Genomic DNA, 16,387 nt, shown 5'->3' with positions numbered 1-16,387 from the left:
TTTGCTCATTCATGAAGGCGCAATGACATAAAAACGATAATGGATGACCTTGCATTTTCGTCAAAATTTCAACCATGGCCATAGGGACGGGTGAAAAAGCTCAAGTGATGTAGTTGGATGTTCCTTCAAATGGCCATAACTTCGTAGCCATGTGTCCTAGCGTGATGATTGAGACAGTTTTGGGAAGGTATTGAAGTGGTCTACAAGATCTGTACAAAGGTTTAAAGATCAAATTCATTTTTACTCTAGTAAATCGCCTCTGAATGCATTGTACTCGGGAAAACCTGTCAATTTGAGCATGTGTTTAAAGGGTATTATGAAACTTTTTCATCGCCAAGATCCTTGTTATTGTGTCCCAGGGCTTTAATTTGCTTATTCATGAAGGCTCAATGACATAAAAACGATAATGGATGACCTTGCATTTTCGTCAAAATTTCAACCATGGCCATAGGGACGGGTGAAATAGCTCAAGTGATGTAGTTGGATGTTCCTTCAAATGGCCATAACTTCGTAGCCATGTGTCCTAGCGTGATGATTAAGACAGTTTTGGAAAGGTATTGAAGTGTTCTACAAGATCTGTACAAAGGTTAAAAGAACAAATTCATTTTTAGTCTAGTAAATCGCCTCTGAATGCATTGTACTCGGGAAAACCTGTCAATTTGAGCATGTGTTTAAAGGGTATTATGAAACTTTTTCATCGCCAAGATCCTTGTTATTGTGTCCCAGGGCTTTGGTTTGCTTATTCATGAAGGTGCAATGACATAAAAACGATAATGGATGACCTTGCATTTTCGTCAAAATTTCAACCATGGCCATAGGGACGGGTTAGAAAGCTCAAGTGATGTAGTTGGATGTTCCTTCAAATGGCCATAACTTCGTAGCCATGTGTCCTTGCGTGATGATTAAGACAGTTTTGGAAAGGTATTGAAGTGTTCTACAAGATCTGTACAAAGGTTAAAAGAACAAATTCATTTTTAGTCTAGTAAATCGCCTCTGAATGCATTGTACTCGGGAAAACCTGTCAATTTGAGCATGTGTTTAAAGGGTATTATGAAACTTTTTCATCGCCAAGATCCTTGTTATTGTGTCCCAGGGCTTTGGTTTGCTTATTCATGAAGGCTCAATGACATAAAAACGATAATGGATGACCTTGCATTTTCGTCAAAATTTCAACCATGGCCATAGGGACGGGTGAAATAGCTCAAGTGATGTAGTTGGATGTTCCTTCAAATGGCCATAACTTCGTAGCCATGTGTCCTTGCGTGATGATTAAGACAGTTTTGGAAAGGTATTGAAGTGTTCTACAAGATCTGTACAAAGGTTAAAAGAACAAATTCATTTTTAGTCTAGTAAATCGCCTCTGAATGCATTGTACTCGGGAAAACCTGTCAATTTGAGCATGTGTTTAAAGGGTATTATGAAACTTTTTCATCGCCAAGATCCTTGTTATTGTGTCCCAGGGCTTTGGTTTGCTTATTCATGAAGGCGCAATGACATAAAAACGATAATGGATGACCTTGCATTTTCGTCAAAATTTCAACCATGGCCATAGGGACGGGTGAAAAAGCTCAAGTGATGTAGTTGGATGTTCCTTCAAATGGCCATAACTTCGTAGCCATGTGTCCTTGCGTGATGATTAAGACAGTTTTGGAAAGGTATTGAAGTGTTCTACAAGATCTGTACAAAGGTTAAAAGAACAAATTCATTTTTAGTCTAGTAAATCGCCTCTGAATGCATTGTACTCGGGAAAACCTGTCAATTTGAGCATGTGTTTAAAGGGTATTATGAAACTTTTTCATCGCCAAGATCCTTGTTATTGTGTCCCAGGGCTTTGGTTTGCTTATTCATGAAGGTGCAATGACATAAAAACGATAATGGATGACCTTGCATTTTCGTCAAAATTTCAACCATGGCCATAGGGACGGGTTAGAAAGCTCAAGTGATGTAGTTGGATGTTCCTTCAAATGGCCATAACTTCGTAGCCATGTGTCCTAGCATGATGATTAAGACAGTTTTGGAAAGGTATTGAAGTGTTCTACAAGATCTGTACAAAGGTTTAAAGATCAAATTCATTTTTACTCTAGTAAATCGCCTCTGAATGCATTGTACTCGGGAAAACCTGTCAATTTGAGCATGTGTTTAAAGGGTATTATGAAACTTTTTCATCGCCAAGATCCTTGTTATTGTGTCCCAGGGCTTTGGTTTGCTTATTCATGAAGGCTCAATGACATAAAAACGATAATGGATGACCTTGCATTTTCGTCAAAATTTCAACCATGGCCATAGGGACGGGTGAAATAGCTCAAGTGATGTAGTTGGATGTTCCTTCAAATGGCCATAACTTCGTAGCCATGTGTCCCTGCGTGATGATTAAGACAGTTTTGGAAAGGTATTGAAGTGTTCTACAAGATCTGTACAAAGGTTAAAAGATCAAATTCATTTTTAGTCGAGTAAATCGCCTCTGAATGCATTGTACTCGGGATAACCTGTCAATTTGAGCATGTGTTTAAAGGGTATTATGAAACTTTTTCATCGCCAAGATCCTTGTTATTGTGTCCCAGGGCTTTGGTTTGCTTATTCATGAAGGCCCAATGACATAAAAACGATAATGGATGACCTTGCATTTTCGTCAAAATTTCAACCATGGCCATAGGGACGGGTGAAAAAGCTCAAGTGATGTAGTTGGATGTTCCTTCAAATGGCCATAACTTCGTAGCCATGTGTCCTTGCGTGATGATAAAGACAGTTTTGGAAAGGTATTGAAGTGTTCTACAAGATCTGTACAAAGGTTAAAAGATCAAATTCATTTTTAGTCTAGTAAATCGCCTCTGAATGCATTGTACTCGGGAAAACCTGTCAATTTGAGCATGTGTTTAAAGGGTATTATGAAACTTTTTCATCGCCAAGATCCTTGTTATTGTGTCCCAGGGCTTTGGTTTGCTTATTCATGAAGGCCCAATGACATAAAAACGATAATGGATGACCTTATATTTTCGTCAAAATTTCAACCATGGCCAAAGGGACGGGTGAAATAGCTCAAGTGATGTAGTTGGATGTTCCTTCAAATGGCCATAACTTCGTAGCCATGTGTCCTAGCGTGATGATTAAGACAGTTTTGGAAAGGTATTGAAGTGGTCTACAAGATCTGTACATTGATTGAACGATCAAAGTCACTTTCAGTGTAGTAAATGGCCTCTGAATGCATTGTACTCGGGAAAACCTGTCGATTTGAGCATGTATTTAAAGGGTAAAGTGACTCATTATGAAACTTTTTCATCGCCAAGATCCTTGTTATTGTGTCCCAGGGCTTTGGTTTGCTTATTCATGAAGCCCCAATGACATTAAAACGATAATGGATGACCTTGCATTTTCGTCAAAATTTCAACCATGGCCAAAGGGACGGGTGAAATAGCTCAAGTGATGTAGTTGGATGTTCCTTCAAATGGCCATAACTTCGTAGCCATGTGTCCTAGCGTGATGATTAAGACAGTTTTGGAAAGGTATTGAAGTGGTCTACAAGATCTGTACATTGATTGAACGATCAAAGTCACTTTCAGTGTAGTAAATGGCCTCTGAATGCATTGTACTCGGGAAAACCTGTCGATTTGAGCATGTATTTAAAGGGTAAAGTGACCCATTATGAAACTTTTTCATCGCCAAGATCCTTGTTATTGTGTCCCAGGGCTTTGGTTTGCTTATTCATGAAGGCCCAATGACATAAAAACGATAATGGATGACCTTGCATTTTCGTCAAAATTTCAACCATGGCCATAGGGACGGGTGAAAAAGCTCAAGTGATGTAGTTGGATGTTCCTTCAAATGGCCATAACTTCGTAGCCATGTGTCCTTGCGTGATGATTAAGACAGTTTTGGAAAGGTATTGAAGTGTTCTACAAGATCTGTACAAAGGTTAAAAGATCAAATTCATTTTTAGTCTAGTAGATCGCCTCTGAATGCATTGTACTCGGGAAAACCTGTCAATTTGAGCATGTGTTTAAAGGGTATTATGAAACTTTTTCATCGCCAAGATCCTTGTTATTGTGTCCCAGGGCTTTGGTTTGCTTATTTATGAAGGCCCAGTGACATAAAAACGATAATGGATGACCTTGCATTTTCGTCAAAATTTCAACCATGGCCATAGGGACGGGTGAAATAGCTCAAGTGATGTAGTTGGATGTTCCTTCAAATGGCCATAACTTCGTAGCCATGTGTCCCTGCGTGATGATTAAGACAGTTTTGGAAAGGTATTGAAGTGTTCTACAAGATCTGTACAAAGGTTAAAAGATCAAATTCATTTTTAGTCGAGTAAATCGCCTCTGAATGCATTGTACTCGGGATAACCTGTCAATTTGAGCATGTGTTTAAAGGGTATTATGAAACTTTTTCATCGCCAAGATCCTTGTTATTGTGTCCCAGGGCTTTGGTTTGCTTATTCATGAAGGCCCAATGACATAAAAACGATAATGGATGACCTTGCATTTTCGTCAAAATTTCAACCATGGCCATAGGGACGGGTGAAAAAGCTCAAGTGATGTAGTTGGATGTTCCTTCAAATGGCCATAACCTCGTAGCCATGTGTCCTAGCGTGATGATTAAGACAGTTTTGGAAAGGTATTGAAGTGTTCTACAAGATCTGTACAAAGGTTAAAAGATCAAATTCATTTTTAGTCTAGTATATCGCCCCTGAATGCATTGTACTCGGGAAAACCTGTCAATTTGAGCATGTGTTTAAAGGGTATTATGAAACTTTTTCATCGCCAAGATCCTTGTTATTGTGTCCCAGGGCTTTGATTTGCTTATTCATGAAGGCCCAATGACATAAAAACGATAATGGATGACCTTGCATTTTCGTCAAAATTTCAACCATGGCCATGGGGACGGGTGAAAAAGCTCAAGTGATGTAGTTGGATGTTCCTTCAAATGGCCATAACTTCGTAGCCATGTGTCCTTGCGTGATGATTAAGACAGTTTTGGAAAGGTATTGAAGTGGTCTACAAGATCTGTACAAAGGTTAAAAGATCAAATTCATTTTTAGTCTAGTAAATCGCATCTGAATGCATTGTACTCGGGAAAACCTGTCAATTTGAGCATGTGTTTAAAGGGTATTATGAAACTTTTTCATCGCCAAGATCCTTGTTATTGTGTCCCAGGGCTTTGGTTTGCTTATTCATGAAGGCCCAATGACATAAAAACGATAATGGATGACCTTGCATTTTCGTCAAAATTTCAACCATGGCCATAGGGACGGGTGAAATAGCTCAAGTGATGTAGTTGGATGTTCCTTCAAATGGCCATAACTTCGTAGCCATGTGTCCTAGCATGATGATTAAGACAGTTTTGGAAAGGTATTGAAGTGTTCTACAAGATCTGTACAAAGGTTAAAAGATCAAATTCATTTTTAGTCTAGTAAATCGCATCTGAATGCATTGTACTCGGGAAAACCTGTCAATTTGAGCATGTGTTTAAAGGGTATTATGAAACTTTTTCATCGCCAAGATCCTTGTTATTGTGTCCCAGGGCTTTGGTTTGCTTATTCATGAAGGCCCAGTGACATAAAAACGATAATGGATGACCTTGCATTTTCGTCAAAATTTCAACCATGGCCATAGCGACGGGTGAAATAGCTCAAGTGATGTAGTTGGATGTTCCTTCAAATGGCCATAACCTCGTAGCCATGTGTCCTAGCGTGATGATTAAGACAGTTTTGGAAAGGTATTGAAGTGTTCTACAAGATCTGTACAAAGGTTAAAAGATCAAATTCATTTTTAGTCTAGTATATCGCCCCTGAATGCATTGTACTCGGGAAAACCTGTCAATTTGAGCATGTGTTTAAAGGGTATTATGAAACTTTTTCATCGCCAAGATCCTTGTTATTGTGTCCCAGGGCTTTGATTTGCTTATTCATGAAGGCCCAATGACATAAAAACGATAATGGATGACCTTGCATTTTCGTCAAAATTTCAACCATGGCCATAGGGACGGGTGAAATAGCTCAAGTGATGTAGTTGGATGTTCCTTCAAATGGCCATAACTTCGTAGCCATGTGTCCTTGCGTGATGATTAAGACAGTTTTGGAAAGGTATTGAAGTGGTCTACAAGATCTGTACAAAGGTTAAAAGATCAAATTCATTTTTAGTCTAGTATATCGCCCCTGAATGCATTGTACTCGGGAAAACCTGTCAATTTGAGCATGTGTTTAAAGGGTATTATGAAACTTTTTCATCGCCAAGATCCTTGTTATTGTGTCCCAGGGCTTTGATTTGCTTATTCATGAAGGCCCAATGACATAAAAACGATAATGGATGACCTTGCATTTTCGTCAAAATTTCAACCATGGCCATAGGGACGGGTGAAATAGCTCAAGTGATGTAGTTGGATGTTCCTTCAAATGGCCATAACCTCGTAGCCATGTGTCCTAGCGTGATGATTAAGACAGTTTTGGAAAGGTATTGAAATGGTCTACAAGATCTGTACATTGATTGAACGATCAAAGTCACTTTCAGTGTAGTAAATGGCCCCTGAATGCATTGTACTCGGGAAAACCTGTCGATTTGAGCATGTATTTAAAGGGTAAAGTGACCCATTATGAAACTTTTTCATCGCCAAGATCCTTGTTATTGTGTCCCAGGGCTTTGATTTGCTTATTCATGAAGGCCCAATGACATAAAAACGATAATGGATGACCTTGCATTTTCGTCAAAATTTCAACCATGGCCATGGGGACGGGTGAAAAAGCTCAAGTGATGTAGTTGGATGTTCCTTCAAATGGCCATAACTTCGTAGCCATGTGTCCTTGCGTGATGATTAAGACAGTTTTGGAAAGGTATTGAAGTGGTCTACAAGATCTGTACAAAGGTTAAAAGATCAAATTCATTTTTAGTCTAGTAAATCGCATCTGAATGCATTGTACTCGGGAAAACCTGTCAATTTGAGCATGTGTTTAAAGGGTATTATGAAACTTTTTCATCGCCAAGATCCTTGTTATTGTGTCCCAGGGCTTTGATTTGCTTATTCATGAAGGCCCAATGACATAAAAACGATAATGGATGACCTTGCATTTTCGTCAAAATTTCAACCATGGCCATAGGGACGGGTGAAATAGCTCAAGTGATGTAGTTGGATGTTCCTTCAAATGGCCATAACCTCGTAGCCATGTGTCCTAGCGTGATGATTAAGACAGTTTTGGAAAGGTATTGAAATGGTCTACAAGATCTGTACATTGATTGAACGATCAAAGTCACTTTCAGTGTAGTAAATGGCCCCTGAATGCATTGTACTCGGGAAAACCTGTCGATTTGAGCATGTATTTAAAGGGTAAAGTGACCCATTATGAAACTTTTTCATCGCCAAGATCCTTGTTATTGTGTCCCAGGGCTTTGATTTGCTTATTCATGAAGGCCCAATGACATAAAAACGATAATGGATGACCTTGCATTTTCGTCAAAATTTCAACCATGGCCATGGGGACGGGTGAAAAAGCTCAAGTGATGTAGTTGGATGTTCCTTCAAATGGCCATAACTTCGTAGCCATGTGTCCTTGCGTGATGATTAAGACAGTTTTGGAAAGGTATTGAAGTGGTCTACAAGATCTGTACAAAGGTTAAAAGATCAAATTCATTTTTAGTCTAGTATATCGCCCCTGAATGCATTGTACTCGGGAAAACCTGTCAATTTGAGCATGTGTTTAAAGGGTATTATGAAACTTTTTCATCGCCAAGATCCTTGTTATTGTGTCCCAGGGCTTTGATTTGCTTATTCATGAAGGCCCAATGACATAAAAACGATAATGGATGACCTTGCATTTTCGTCAAAATTTCAACCATGGCCATAGGGACGGGTGAAATAGCTCAAGTGATGTAGTTGGATGTTCCTTCAAATGGCCATAACCTCGTAGCCATGTGTCCTAGCGTGATGATTAAGACAGTTTTGGAAAGGTATTGAAATGGTCTACAAGATCTGTACATTGATTGAACGATCAAAGTCACTTTCAGTGTAGTAAATGGCCCCTGAATGCATTGTACTCGGGAAAACCTGTCGATTTGAGCATGTATTTAAAGGGTAAAGTGACCCATTATGAAACTTTTTCATCGCCAAGATCCTTGTTATTGTGTCCCAGGGCTTTGATTTGCTTATTCATGAAGGCCCAATGACATAAAAACGATAATGGATGACCTTGCATTTTCGTCAAAATTTCAACCATGGCCATAGGGACGGGTGAAATAGCTCAAGTGATGTAGTTGGATGTTCCTTCAAATGGCCATAACTTCGTAGCCATGTGTCCTAGCATGATGATTAAGACAGTTTTGGAAAGGTATTGAAGTGTTCTACAAGATCTGTACAAAGGTTAAAAGATCAAATTCATTTTTAGTCTAGTAAATCGCATCTGAATGCATTGTACTCGGGAAAACCTGTCAATTTGAGCATGTGTTTAAAGGGTATTATGAAACTTTTTCATCGCCAAGATCCTTGTTATTGTGTCCCAGGGCTTTGATTTGCTTATTCATGAAGGCCCAATGACATAAAAACGATAATGGATGACCTTGCATTTTCGTCAAAATTTCAACCATGGCCATAGGGACGGGTGAAATAGCTCAAGTGATGTAGTTGGATGTTCCTTCAAATGGCCATAACTTCGTAGCCATGTGTCCTTGCGTGATGATTAAGACAGTTTTGGAAAGGTATTGAAGTGGTCTACAAGATCTGTACAAAGGTTAAAAGATCAAATTCATTTTAGTCTAGTATATCGCCCCTGAATGCATTGTACTCGGGAAAACCTGTCAATTTGAGCATGTGTTTAAAGGGTATTATGAAACTTTTTCATCGCCAAGATCCTTGTTATTGTGTCCCAGGGCTTTGATTTGCTTATTCATGAAGGCCCAATGACATAAAAACGATAATGGATGACCTTGCATTTTCGTCAAAATTTCAACCATGGCCATAGGGACGGGTGAAATAGCTCAAGTGATGTAGTTGGATGTTCCTTCAAATGGCCATAACTTCATAGCCATGTGTCCTTGCGTGATGATTAAGACAGTTTTGGAAAGGTATTGAAATGGTCTACAAGATCTGTACATTGATTGAACGATCAAAGTCACTTTCAGTGTAGTAAATGGCCCCTGAATGCATTGTACTCGGGAAAACCTGTCGATTTGAGCATGTATTTAAAGGGTAAAGTGACCCATTATGAAACTTTTTCATCGCCAAGATCCTTGTTATTGTGTCCCAGGGCTTTGATTTGCTTATTCATGAAGGCCCAATGACATAAAAACGATAATGGATGACCTTGCATTTTCGTCAAAATTTCAACCATGGCCATGGGGACGGGTGAAAAAGCTCAAGTGATGTAGTTGGATGTTCCTTCAAATGGCCATAACTTCGTAGCCATGTGTCCTTGCGTGATGATTAAGACAGTTTTGGAAAGGTATTGAAGTGGTCTACAAGATCTGTACAAAGGTTAAAAGATCAAATTCATTTTTAGTCTAGTATATCGCCCCTGAATGCATTGTACTCGGGAAAACCTGTCAATTTGAGCATGTGTTTAAAGGGTATTATGAAACTTTTTCATCGCCAAGATCCTTGTTATTGTGTCCCAGGGCTTTGATTTGCTTATTCATGAAGGCCCAATGACATAAAAACGATAATGGATGACCTTGCATTTTCGTCAAAATTTCAACCATGGCCATAGGGACGGGTGAAATAGCTCAAGTGATGTAGTTGGATGTTCCTTCAAATGGCCATAACCTCGTAGCCATGTGTCCTAGCGTGATGATTAAGACAGTTTTGGAAAGGTATTGAAGTGGTCTACAAGATCTGTACATTGATTGAAAGATCAAAGTCACTTTCAGTGTAGTAAATGGCCTCTGAATGCATTGTACTCGGGACAACCTGTCGATTTGCGCATGTATTTAAAGGGTAAAGTGACCCATTATGAAACTTTTTCATCGCCAAGATCCTTGTTATTGTGTCCCAGGGCTTTGATTTGCTTATTCATGAAGGCCCAATGACATTAAAACGATAATGGATGACCTTGCATTTTCGTCAAAATTTCAACCATGGCCAAAGGACGGGTGAAATAGCTCAAGTGATGTAGTTGGATGTTCCTTCAAATGGCCATAACCTCGTAGCCATGTGTCCTAGCGTGATGATTAAGACAGTTTTGGAAAGGTATTGAAGTGGTCTACAAGATCTGTACATTGATTGGAAGATCAAAGTCACTTTCAGTGTAGTAAATGGCCTCTGAATGCATTGTACTCGGGAAAACCTGTCGATTTGAGCATGTATTTAAAGGGTAAAGTGACCCATTATGAAACTTTTTCATCGCCAAGATCCTTGTTATTGTGTCCCAGGGCTTTGATTTGCTTATTCATGAAGGCCCAATGACATAAAAACGATAATGGATGACCTTGCATTTTCGTCAAAATTTCAACCATGGCCATAGGGACGGGTGAAAAAGCTCAAGTGATGTAGTTGGATGTTCCTTCAAATGGCCATAACTTCGTAGCCATGTGTCCTTGCGTGATGATTAAGACAGTTTTGGAAAGGTATTGAAGTGTTCTACAAGATCTGTACAAAGGTTAAAAGATCAAATTCATTTTTAGTCTAGTAGATCGCCTCTGAATGCATTGTACTCGGGAAAACCTGTCAATTTGAGCATGTGTTTAAAGGGTATTATGAAACTTTTTCATCGCCAAGATCCTTGTTATTGTGTCCCAGGGCTTTGGTTTGCTTATTTATGAAGGCCCAGTGACATAAAAACGATAATGGATGACCTTGCATTTTCGTCAAAATTTCAACCATGGCCATAGGGACGGGTGAAATAGCTCAAGTGATGTAGTTGGATGTTCCTTCAAATGGCCATAACTTCGTAGCCATGTGTCCTAGCATGATGATTAAGACAGTTTTGGAAAGGTATTGAAGTGTTCTACAAGATCTGTACATAGGTTTAAAGATCAAATTCACTTTTAGTCTAGTAAATGGCCTCTGAATGCATTGTACTCGGGAAAACCTGTCAATTTGAGCATGTGTTTAAAGGGTATTATGAAACTTTTTCATCGCCAAGATCCTTGTTATTGTGTCCCAGGGCTTTGGTTTGCTTATTCATGAAGGCCCAATGACATAAAAACGATAATGGATGACCTTGCATTTTCGTCAAAATTTCAACCATGGCCATAGGGACGGGTGAAAAAGCTCAAGTGATGTAGTTGGATGTTCCTTCAAATGGCCATAACTTCGTAGCCATGTGTCCTTGCGTGATGATTAAGACAGTTTTGGAAAGGTATTGAAGTGGTCTACAAGATCTGTACATAGGTTTAAAGATCAAATTCACTTTTAGTCTAGTAAATGGCCTCTGAATGCATTGTACTCGGGAAAACCTGTCAATTTGAGCATGTGTTTAAAGGGTATTATGAAACTTTTTCATCGCCAAGATCCTTGTTATTGTGTCCCAGGGCTTTGGTTTGCTTTTTTATGAAGGCCCAGTGACATAAAAACGATAATGGATGACCTTGCATTTTCGTCAAAATTTCAACCATGGCCATAGGGACGGGTGAAATAGCTCAAGTGATGTAGTTGGATGTTCCTTCAAATGGCCATAACTTCGTAGCCATGTGTCCTTGCGTGATGATTAAGACAGTTTTGGAAAGGTATTGAAGTGTTCTACAAGATCTGTACAAAGGTTAAAAGATCAAATTCATTTTTAGTCTAGTAAATCGCATCTGAATGCATTGTACTCGGGAAAACCTGTCAATTTGAGCATGTGTTTAAAGGGTATTATGAAACTTTTTCATCGCCAAGATCCTTGTTATTGTGTCCCAGGGCTTTGGTTTGCTTATTCATGAAGGCCCAATGACATAAAAACGATAATGGATGACCTTGCATTTTCGTCAAAATTTCAACCATGGCCATAGGGACGGGTGAAATAGCTCAAGTGATGTAGTTGGATGTTCCTTCAAATGGCCATAACTTCGTAGCCATGTGTCCTAGCATGATGATTAAGACAGTTTTGGAAAGGTATTGAAGTGTTCTACAAGATCTGTACAAAGGTTAAAAGATCAAATTCATTTTTAGTCTAGTAAATCGCATCTGAATGCATTGTACTCGGGAAAACCTGTCAATTTGAGCATGTGTTTAAAGGGTATTATGAAACTTTTTCATCGCCAAGATCCTTGTTATTGTGTCCCAGGGCTTTGGTTTGCTTATTCATGAAGGCCCAGTGACATAAAAACGATAATGGATGACCTTGCATTTTCGTCAAAATTTCAACCATGGCCATAGCGACGGGTGAAACAGCTCAAGTGATGTAGTTGGATGTTCCTTCAAATGGCCATAACCTCGTAGCCATGTGTCCTAGCGTGATGATTAAGACAGTTTTGGAAAGGTATTGAAGTGGTCTACAAGATCTGTACATTGATTGAACGATCAAAGTCACTTTCAGTGTAGTAAATGGCCTCTGAATGCATTGTACTCGGGAAAACCTGTCGATTTGAGCATGTATTTAAAGGGTAAAGTGACCCATTATGAAACTTTTTCATCGCCAAGATCCTTGTTATTGTGTCCCAGGGCTTTGATTTGCTTATTCATGAAGGCCCAATGACATAAAAACGATAATGGATGACCTTGCATTATCGTCAAAATTTCAACCATGGCCATGGGGACGGGTGAAAAAGCTCAAGTGATGTAGTTGGATGTTCCTTCAAATGGCCATAACTTCGTAGCCATGTGTCCTTGCGTGATGATTAAGACAGTTTTGGAAAGGTATTGAAGTGGTCTACAAGATCTGTACAAAGGTTAAAAGATCAAATTCATTTTTAGTCTAGTATATCGCCCCTGAATGCATTGTACTCGGGAAAACCTGTCAATTTGAGCATGTGTTTAAAGGGTATTATGAAACTTTTTCATCGCCAAGATCCTTGTTATTGTGTCCCAGGGCTTTGATTTGCTTATTCATGAAGGCCCAATGACATAAAAACGATAATGGATGACCTTGCATTTTCGTCAAAATTTCAACCATGGCCATGGGGACGGGTGAAAAAGCTCAAGTGATGTAGTTGGATGTTCCTTCAAATGGCCATAACTTCGTAGCCATGTGTCCTTGCGTGATGATTAAGACAGTTTTGGAAAGGTATTGAAGTGTTCTACAAGATCTGTACAAAGGTTAAAAGATCAAATTCATTTTTAGTCTAGTAAATCGCATCTGAATGCATTGTACTCGGGAAAACCTGTCAATTTGAGCATGTGTTTAAAGGGTATTATGAAACTTTTTCATCGCCAAGATCCTTGTTATTGTGTCCCAGGGCTTTGGTTTGCTTATTCATGAAGGCCCAGTGACATAAAAACGATAATGGATGACCTTGCATTTTCGTCAAAATTTCAACCATGGCCATAGGGACGGGTGAAAAAGCTCAAGTGATGTAGTTGGATGTTCCTTCAAATGGCCATAACTTCGTAGCCATGTGTCCTAGCGTGATGATTGAGGCAGTTTTGGGAAGGTATTGAAGTGGTCTACAAGATCTGTACATAGGTTTAAAGATCAAATTCATTTTTAGTCTAGTAAATCGCATCTGAATGCATTGTACTCGGGAAAACCTGTCAATTTGAGCATGTGTTTAAAGGGTATTATGAAACTTTTTCATCGCCAAGATCCTTGTTATTGTGTCCCAGGGCTTTGGTTTGCTTATTCATGAAGGCCCAGTGACATAAAAACGATAATGGATGACCTTGCATTTTCGTCAAAATTTCAACCATGGCCATAGCGACGGGTGAAATAGCTCAAGTGATGTAGTTGGATGTTCCTTCAAATGGCCATAACCTCGTAGCCATGTGTCCTAGCGTGATGATTAAGACAGTTTTGGAAAGGTATTGAAGTGGTCTACAAGATCTGTACATTGATTGAACGATCAAAGTCACTTTCAGTGTAGTAAATGGCCTCTGAATGCATTGTACTCGGGAAAACCTGTCGATTTGAGCATGTATTTAAAGGGTAAAGTGACCCATTATGAAACTTTTTCATCGCCAAGATCCTTGTTATTGTGTCCCAGGGCTTTGATTTGCTTATTCATGAAGGCCCAATGACATAAAAACGATAATGGATGACCTTGCATTTTCGTCAAAATTTCAACCATGGCCATGGGGACGGGTGAAAAAGCTCAAGTGATGTAGTTGGATGTTCCTTCAAATGGCCATAACTTCGTAGCCATGTGTCCTTGCGTGATGATTAAGACAGTTTTGGAAAGGTATTGAAGTGGTCTACAAGATCTGTACAAAGGTTAAAAGATCAAATTCATTTTTAGTCTAGTATATCGCCCCTGAATGCATTGTACTCGGGAAAACCTGTCAATTTGAGCATGTGTTTAAAGGGTATTATGAAACTTTTTCATCGCCAAGATCCTTGTTATTGTGTCCCAGGGCTTTGATTTGCTTATTCATGAAGGCCCAATGACATAAAAACGATAATGGATGACCTTGCATTTTCGTCAAAATTTCAACCATGGCCATGGGGACGGGTGAAAAAGCTCAAGTGATGTAGTTGGATGTTCCTTCAAATGGCCATAACTTCGTAGCCATGTGTCCTTGCGTGATGATTAAGACAGTTTTGGAAAGGTATTGAAGTGGTCTACAAGATCTGTACAAAGGTTAAAAGATCAAATTCATTTTTAGTCTAGTATATCGCCCCTGAATGCATTGTACTCGGGAAAACCTGTCAATTTGAGCATGTGTTTAAAGGGTATTATGAAACTTTTTCATCGCCAAGATCCTTGTTATTGTGTCCCAGGGCTTTGATTTGCTTATTCATGAAGGCCCAATGACATAAAAACGATAATGGATGACCTTGCATTTTCGTCAAAATTTCAACCATGGCCATAGGGACGGGTGAAATAGCTCAAGTGATGTAGTTGGATGTTCCTTCAAATGGCCATAACCTCGTAGCCATGTGTCCTAGCGTGATGATTAAGACAGTTTTGGAAAGGTATTGAAGTGGTCTACAAGATCTGTACATTGATTGAAAGATCAAAGTCACTTTCAGTGTAGTAAATAGCCTCTGAATGCATTGTACTCGGGACAACCTGTCGATTTGCGCATGTATTTAAAGGGTAAAGTGACCCATTATGAAACTTTTTCATCGCCAAGATCCTTGTTATTGTGTCCCAGGGCTTTGATTTGCTTATTCATGAAGGCCCAATGACATTAAAACGATAATGGATGACCTTGCATTTTCGTCAAAATTTCAACCATGGCCAAAGGACGGGTGAAATAGCTCAAGTGATGTAGTTGGATGTTCCTTCAAATGGCCATAACCTCGTAGCCATGTGTCCTAGCGTGATGATTAAGACAGTTTTGGAAAGGTATTGAAGTGGTCTACAAGATCTGAACATTGATTGGAAGATCAAAGTCACTTTCAGTGTAGTAAATGGCCTCTGAATGCATTGTACTCGGGAAAACCTGTCGATTTGAGCATGTATTTAAAGGGTAAAGTGACCCATTATGAAACTTTTTCATCGCCAAGATCCTTGTTATTGTGTCCCAGGGCTTTGATTTGCTTATTCATGAAGGCCCAATGACATAAAAACGATAATGGATGACCTTGCATTTTCGTCAAAATTTCAACCATGGCCATAGGGACGGGTGAAATAGCTCAAGTGATGTAGTTGGATGTTCCTTCAAATGGCCATAACCTCGTAGCCATGTGTCCTAGCGTGATGATTAAGACAGTTTTGGAAAGGTATTGAAGTGGTCTACAAGATCTGTACATTGATTGGAAGATCAAAGTCACTTTCAGTGTAGTAAATGGCCTCTGAATGCATTGTACTCGGGAAAACCTGTCGATTTGAGCATGTATTTAAAGGGTAAAGTGACCCATTATGAAACTTTTTCATCGCCAAGATCCTTGTTATTGTGTCCCAGGGCTTTGATTTGCTTATTCATGAAGGCCCAATGACATAAAAACGATAATGGATGACCTTGCATTTTCGTCAAAATTTCAACCATGGCCATAGGGACGGGTGAAAAAGCTCAAGTGATGTAGTTGGATGTTCCTTCAAATGGCCATAACTTCGTAGCCATGTGTCCTTGCGTGATGATTAAGACAGTTTTGGAAAGGTATTGAAGTGTTCTACAAGATCTGTACAAAGGTTAAAAGATCAAATTCATTTTTAGTCTAGTAAATCGCATCTGAATGCATTGTACTCGGGAAAACCTGTCAATTTGAGCATGTGTTTAAAGGGTATTATGAAACTTTTTCATCGCCAAGATCCTTGTTATTGTGTCCCAGGGCTTTGGTTTGCTTATTCATGAAGGCCCAGTGACATAAAAACGATAATGGATGACCTTGCATTTTCGTCAAAATTTCAACCATGGCCATAGGGACGGGTGAAATAGCTCAAGTGATGTA

The sequence above is a fragment of the Anopheles coluzzii genome (genome assembly GCF_943734685.1).
Source record: "Anopheles coluzzii chromosome X unlocalized genomic scaffold, AcolN3 X_unloc_1, whole genome shotgun sequence".
Classification (NCBI taxonomy): domain Eukaryota; kingdom Metazoa; phylum Arthropoda; class Insecta; order Diptera; family Culicidae; genus Anopheles; species Anopheles coluzzii.
This window is presented reverse-complemented; position numbering follows the sequence as displayed.